This window comes from Orycteropus afer, unplaced genomic scaffold, assembly GCF_000298275.1.
Source record: "Orycteropus afer afer isolate SDZICR_OR568_19922 unplaced genomic scaffold, OryAfe1.0 scaffold00014, whole genome shotgun sequence".
Classification (NCBI taxonomy): Eukaryota; Metazoa; Chordata; class Mammalia; order Tubulidentata; family Orycteropodidae; genus Orycteropus; species Orycteropus afer.
This window is the reverse complement of record NW_006921601.1, coordinates 17,870,448-17,878,431: the sequence shown is the minus strand read 5'-3', so window position 1 is coordinate 17,878,431 and position 7,984 is coordinate 17,870,448.

Sequence of the window (7,984 nt, the reverse complement as noted above, 5' to 3'; positions counted from 1 at the left end):
ATAAATTATATTTCAATGAAATGTATTCTTAAAATAAAAAAAAGAATGGCCTATTATCAGGAAGTGCCATCTAAGTAGTAATTTACATTTGCATTATTTCTCTTGCAGTGTCCCTTCCTTGATCTCAGGATCTGAGGAATGTGATTGCCCTGCCTGTGAGCTGTTCCTGTCTTGGTTTTATGGTCTTAGGAATGTGGTTGCAGGGGCAGGATTCTTATGTGATTATGGCTACAAGTGATAGAAAAAGGCAGTGTTTAAATTGAACAAGATTAATATGGAGCTTTAGGTTATGAAGTTAGAACACGTATTCATCTCCCAGAAATTCTTATCTGTCTATACTATTACATTCTCTATACCCCAAACAATCTATTAGCATGGTGCATTGCAGTGAATTGCTTAATATGGCCCTTCTAGCTGTGTTGTTGTTGTCCTCAGGTGCAGTCAAGTTGATTCTGACTCAGCGACCCTATGTACAACAGGGCGAAACACTTCCCACTCCTGCACCATCCTCACATTCCATGCTTGGGCCCATCATTGCAGCCATTGTGTCAATCCATCTCGTTAAGGGTCTTCTCCCTTTCCTCTGGTCCCTTCTGACAACATGACTGGAGTAGGTGAGATGAAATCTGACCATTCTTGTTTCTAAGAAGCATTCTGGCTGCACTTCTTCCAGGACAGATTTGTTCCTTCTTCTGGTATTTTCAGTACTCTTCACCAACACCACAGTTCAAAGGTATCAAATCATCTTCAGTTTTCCTTATTCATTGTCCAGCTTTCACATACATATGAGCTGATTGAAAATACAATGCCCTGGGTTAGGCACACCTTAGTCTTCAAGGTGACATCTTTGCTTTTCAACACTTCCAAGAGGTCTTTTGCAGCAGATCTGCCCAGTGCAATACGATGTCTAATTTTTGACTGCTGCTTCCATGTGTGTCGGTTGTAGATCCAAGTAAAATTAAATGTTTGACAACTTCAATCTTTTTTCCATTTATTATGATGTTGCTTATTGGTACAGTTGTAAGATTTTTGTTTTCTTTATGTTGAAATGTAATCCATACAGAAGAATGTAGTCTTTGATTGTCATCAATAAGTGTTTCAAGTTCTCTTCACTTTCAGCAAGCAAGTTTGTGTCAGCTACATGTTGCAGGTTGGTAATGAGTCTCTCCAATTCTGATGCCACATTCTTCTTCATATAGTCCAGCTTCTTGGATTATCTGCTCAGCGTACAGACTGAATAAGTAAAATGAAATTATACAACCCTGATGCGTGGTGTTCCTGATTTTAAACTATGCAGTATTCCTTTGTTCTCTTTGAACGACTGCCTCTTGGTCTGTGTACAAGTTCCTCATGAACCCGATTAAGTGTTCTGGAATTCTCATTCTTCACAATATTATCCATAATTTGTTATGATCCACACAGTCAAATGCCTTTGCATAGGCAATAAAACTCAGATAAACATCTTTCTGGTATTCTTTGCTTTCAGCTAAGATCCATCTTAGCTGAAACTGGGCAGTGTTTTGTTCTGTTGTACATAGGGTTGCTATGAGTCAGAGCAGACTCGACAGCACTTAACTGACATCAGCAGTAATATCCCTCATTTCATGTCCTCTTCTGAATCCAGCTGCATTTCTGGAAGTTCCCTGTCAATGTACTGCTGCAATCATTTTTGAATTATCTGCAGCAAAATTTTACTTACTGATATTGTTGTATAATTTCCACATTCTATTGAATCATCTTTCTTTGGAATGGGCACAAATATCAATATCCTAGGCATTAGTGAGGAGCTCTGGTGGTGTAGCGCCTAAGGCATTTGACTGCTAACCAGAAGGCTGGCAGTTCAAACCCAGAAGCCACTCCTCAGAAGGAAGGTTGGGCAATCTACTTCTGTAGTGATACTGCCTTGGAAACCCAAGGAGGGGTCACTATAAGTCAGATCTGACTCTCGACAGCAGTGTGTTTGGTTTTTTTTGGTTTAGGCATTAGTGGGGAGCTCTGGTGGCATAGTGCCTAAGGCATTTGACTGCTAACCAGAAGGCTGGCAGTTCAAACCCACCAGCCACTCCTTGGAAGGAAGGTTGGGCAATCTACTTCCATAGAGATACTGGCTTGGAAACCCAAGGAGGGGTTGCTGTGAACTGAAATGGACTGGTATTGGCCATATGAATCAACCATATGGTCTACTATTCCAGGAATGATGAGTTGAAGAGTAATGGCATCACATTCATTGTCAAAAGGAACATATCAAGATATATCCTGAAGTACAATGCTGTCAGTGAGAGAATAATCTCCATATGCCTACCAGGGAGACCAGTTAATATGACTATTATCCAAATTTACACACCAACCACCAAAGCAAAAAATAAAGAAGCAAGATTTTTACCAACTTCTGCAATCTGAAATTGACCAAACATGCAATCAAGATGTATTGATTGTTGCTGATGATTTGAATGTGAAATTTGGATACAAAGAAGAAGCATCAGCAGTTAGAAAATATGGCCTTAGTGAAAGAAAAGAACTGGAGGACACATGATAGTATTCTGCAAGACCAATTTATTCATTGCAAATACCTTTTTCTCAGCAACATAAATGGTGACTATACACATGGTGGAATACACAGAAATCAAATAGACTATATCCATGGAAAGAGGTGATAGAGAAGCTCAATATCATCAATCAAAACAAGGCATAGAGGTGACTATGGTACAAATCATCAATTGGTCAGATGCAAGTTCAAGTTGAAGCTGAAGAAAATTAAAACAAGTTCACAAGAGCCAAAATATGACCTTGAGTATATCCCACCTGAATTTAGAGACCATTTGAAGAACAGATTTGACACAATGCACAACAGTGACTGGAGACCAGATGAATTGTGGGATGACATCATACATGAAGAAAGCAAAAGGTCATTAAAAAGACAGGAAAGGAAGGAAAGGCCAAAATGGATGTCAGAAGACACTCTGAAATTTGCTCCTTAACAGCAGGTAGCTAAAGCGAAAGTAAGAAATGTTAAAATAAAAGAGATGAATAGAATATGTCAAAGGACAGCTCAAGAGGATAAGTTAAAGTATTATAATGAAATGTGCAAAGACCTGGAATTAGAAAACCAAAAGGGAAGAACACACTTGGCATTTCTCAAGCTGAAAGGATAAGAACTGAAGAAAACATTCAAGCTTTAAGTTTCAATACTGAAGGATTCTATAGGCAAAATATTGAATGATGCAGGCAGCATCAAAAGAAAATTGAAGGAATACATAGAGTCAGTGTGACAAAAAGAAATGGTCAATGTTCATTCACTTCAGGAGGTAACATATGATCAAGAAGCAATGACAATGAAGGAAGAAGTCCAAGCTTCATTGAAGAAATTGACAAAAAACAAGAGTCCAGGAATTGACAGAATACATATTGAGATGTTTCAATTAATGGATACAGCTCTGGAGGTGCTTACTAATCTATGCCAGGAAATTTGGAAGACAACTTCTAGCCATAGTCTTCCATTTTGTGATGTATTGTAAATCCTAGCCTCTGTGATTATTTAGGATGAGATATATCTCAAGTCTCACCTTGCTGGAGGTGTGACACAAGGCACCACCTTTAGTTTCCTTGACAGTACATATGTGAATGTTCAGGCCAGGTTCACTAGCTCTCTTGCTCCAGATTCTGCATTTGGTTCATCATCATCTGAACCCTAGACTTGAGACAGACAGCAGCCAGTCAACTGACCTGCTGATTTGGGTTTGTTAGCCCCTGCGAACTCTTGAGGAGAATCCTCCAGACCTATGCCTGGCCCACAGATTTGGGACTTGTCAGACTCCCAGACTCCACCATTGTGTGATCCATTTCCTTGGCAGTTTGTGAGTTACGTGAGACATTACAGCGAAATACAACACCCTAAGATGAGAGAGTAGTGATGAGAAGGAGAGTAGTGAGGGGAGGAGGAGGAGTCAATGTTAGACAATGGAGTTGTACAGCAGCTTGGAAAATTTGGACATTTGGGGCATCTTTAATCTCCACCTCATTGTGAGTGACCATCCTCATGCTGATCCTTCTAAAAACAATTTTCAAGCACATGGTCTTTTCATACAACTTTGTGATTTTCTCTTGACTTGCTGTCTCTCCTCTAAGAATGTACGCTTATTTGATTCATTATTCTAACACATATTTACTGTGTGTCTATTATGTGCCAGCCACTATGTTAGGTTCTTGGGGTTTAAAATTTTAAACTGGATGCAGGCTCTGTCCTCATGGAGCAAGAGTTCCATTTAGCCAAGTAAACAATTATTATGCAGTGTGGCAATTGTTATTTCAATAATTGAGCTGTAAAAGTATGCACAGGTGACATCAAAAAAAGGGAATCATTAGTTGTGCCTGGAGGCTTTAAGGAAGCTGGGGCTAAATCTAAAATCTAAAAGGATGAGTTGGTCTTCCCTGGGAAGACACCAATGGAAGTGGCATTCGAGGCAGAGGAAATTGTGTGTGCACATAGAAGCATAAGAGAATACACTGAATTCAGGAAACTGGGTGAATAGGACTGAGGTGAATTGGAAAATGAAGAGGTGCAAACTGGAGAAGTAAGCATGGCCAGGTCAGGAAAGGTCTTGAATGTTCTAAGGAGTTGAGTAAGTAGATGACACTGAGTCAATTGTGTTTCATTCCAGAGTATCTCTGATGGACTCTAGCTCACACATGCCAGAGACCGCAACCAATGCATAGAAATAGTCATCAATCATCATTCTGGGCTTGCCTTGATTGTTCTGTGGGACTTTTTTCTTCCAGTAGCTTCCTCTGTCTCTGACTTCCCAATAGTTTGGGCACAGTAAACATTATCTTCAGTTGGTTTGTTCCTCTTAGAATTGTAATCCAGCTCTAAATTATTTACCTTATTCCTAACCTGCTGCTGGACCTCAGCTAATTTTTCTGTGTCTGTTCCAGATCCTAGAATGCTTCTAACCCACTCTCGAATCCTCCTCCCTCACCCACTCCTGTCTGGAGATCTGGAGAGGAAAATCAGACAACAGAGAAAAAACTTTAGGGAAGGTGTGTCAAGGTCATATGTTCTGATAGCAGTTTGAGGGAGGGAGTTGATGTGTTGTCAGACATAAGTTGAGTGTGTGTCAACCAAGGTGAGGTGTTTGGCAGAACCTGGATACAACCTGGAGCTCAACACAGATGTGAACACTGGGGTATAGATTTGGAAGTCATAGGCATATTAAAAGCTAAATTGTAGGTGCAATTAACCAGGGAAGGATATTGAAAGAGTAGAAAAGAGAGACCAGATCAAGCCCTGGAAGGCAATGACATTTAAGAGAATGACAGAAAAAGAAGAACTAGGAAGGACACAAACTCACAGGTAAACAGATTTGTTGAGGATGCATCTGCCATACCCAGGCCCACACAGACATACTTAGATCTGAATATGTTGTTATTGCATGCCATCAAATCAATTCCAACTCATAGTGGCCTGATTAGAACTGCCCCACAGGGTTTCCTAGGCCATAATCTTTATGGGAGCAGATCACCAGGTCTTTTCTCCCAGAAGCTGCTGGGGTTCAAGTGGCTAGTAGGAGCTCTGGTGGTGTAGTGCTTAAGGCATTTGACTGCTAACCAGAAGCTGGCAGTTCAAACCCACCAGCCACTCCTCAGAAGGAAGGTTTGGTAATCTACTTCTGTAGTGATACAGCCTCAGAAACTCAAGGAGGGATCATTATGAGTCAGATCTGACTTGAGGGCAGTATGTTGCGTTGCATTAGTGGGTCCCAACCTGGTGGGTTTGAACCAATGACCTTTCAGTTAGCAGCCAAGTGCCTAACCATTGTGCCACCAGGAATATTCCATCCACGTATACTTAGATGGAAAGAGACAGGCACACCCAAAGAAGTACATGCTTGCACACATGGTCTGTGATTTTTGTGGTTTGCTTTCCTCTTTGTAGAACAGGTGACATAGTGGTTTTGCTTCCCCACTTTGGAGGGCAAGAAGATTTAAAGACATTGGACCATGAGCATCTCCAGTCCTGACTATTTGATTCATCAGCCCATGGTCTCTGGGAGGCCCTACTTCCCCAGTTTCAGCCAGGGGCATTCCTACAGGTCCTTCCTGCCCTCTCTACTTACAGCAGTCAGTTTAGGATTACAGGAATTCCAGTATCATCCATCCTCTGAAGATAGTCATTACAGAATGCCTCTGTTATGGACATACTCCACTTGGGCCAAGGAAGTAAGCTCTGGAGTAGCTAGATGTAGCCCATGATGCAAGATCTGTTCATGGAGGCATTTAGAAGGACAAAACTTTTAATGGAACTCATATTTCCAGACACTCAGTTAGGGCTAAATATGGACAATGTTCTGAGATATGTCAATGAATATGGGACATTCTGGGCTATTCAGTTGGTATCTGAGTATAGTGCAAGATTCACATGGGTTTATGTCTACCTTTTCACTTACTGTGTGGCCTTGGGAAAATTGTTTAGCCTTTCTGAGTCTCAGTTTCCTTTTCTATAAAATACCAAGCAGTGGTATAAAAAGTAAGTTAATGCATATACCATGTCCAGCACAGTTTTTCACCTATATGGTATTTACTCCTCTTTCCTTTCCTTTTTCTGTTGACAAGGGCATCATCAGACCTTTAGACATAAATGTATTTCTATTTTTGTAAAACTGCCAAGCCAAGGGGCTCCTAATGGGGTTCTATACCAGGGGTGGCCAAGGAGGGGCCTCTGCTTTGGATGAGATGTATGAGATTGATGACCTCCATAGTGACCCATCAGGACAGAATAGAAATGCTCCATAGGGTTTCCAAGGCTGTAAATCTTCATGGAAGGAAACTGCCACATTTTTCTCCCATGGAGTGACCTTTTGTTTAGCAGCCGGGTGTTTTAACCACTGTGCAACTAGGGATCTTTTCAACAAATACCAACACCTTGACTTAGTTAGCAATTCTCTTTCAACATCAACGCTCAAGGACCAGTCTTTGGATAATAGCTCAGAGCAGACTTTCTTGTCTCTTCTACTAAGAGACTCCATCATCCCAGATGGATGATGTTCCCTTCCAGACCTTTAGTCTAGTTGCCTCACTCATATGCAATCATTCATTTGTATATCTGGTATTTATGAAACTACAGTGGGCTGAGTTTTATCTGGGACATGGACCTAGTTAAAACTGACCTTCCCTGTCCTCATGATACTCATTGTCCAGTGGGAGAGGTGGATACGATGACTTACTGCCTCGGTTACATATCTCACGCCCACCCACACTGTATTGGGTTGAATAGTATCCCCCAAAATTGTGTCTACCTATAACCTCAAAACCTTATTTGGAAATAAGGTCTCTGCAGATGTAATTTTTTTATGGTGATTACCCTTAGCAATGTATTAAAAATATTTTTTTTCCAGATGCGATTTTTAAAAAAATTTTTATTGAGTTTACAGAGCAAACTCACTTTCCATATAGCAGCTCACATACACTTTGTCTAATAACGTTTACTGAAATTCCCAACAATGCAACAGCTCCCTTCCCTCTTCCTCCCCATAGTTACCTCTTCCCTGTGTCCTTTCTTCTCATGCACTCCTGCCCCCTGAGCCATCTCCCTGTGCATAAACAGCCTGTCTATTCTCCCATGATCGATCTCTCCAAGGAATGTATCTAGCTAATGTAAATGATCAGCTCATATGCCTGTCTTTTGTTTGGCTGGAAGCCACAGGAGTGGGTTTAATTCCAGACCTGAAGGGCAGCTAAGGGCCATAGTCTCAGTGGTTCCACCAGGCTCTACCAGACCAGCAAACCTGGTCCCCACCCCTGCTTTTTTTTAAAAAAAAGATTTTGAGTTTTGTTCCACATTGATCTCCCACTCTGTCCAGGATCGCTTACATAGATTTCCCTCCAAGTGGTTAACAGTGGTAGCCAGGGACCATCTAGTTCTTCTAGTCTCATAGTCATATAGGCTGAGGATCGCATGGTATACCAGTTGCTTGGACTAATTGTTTCC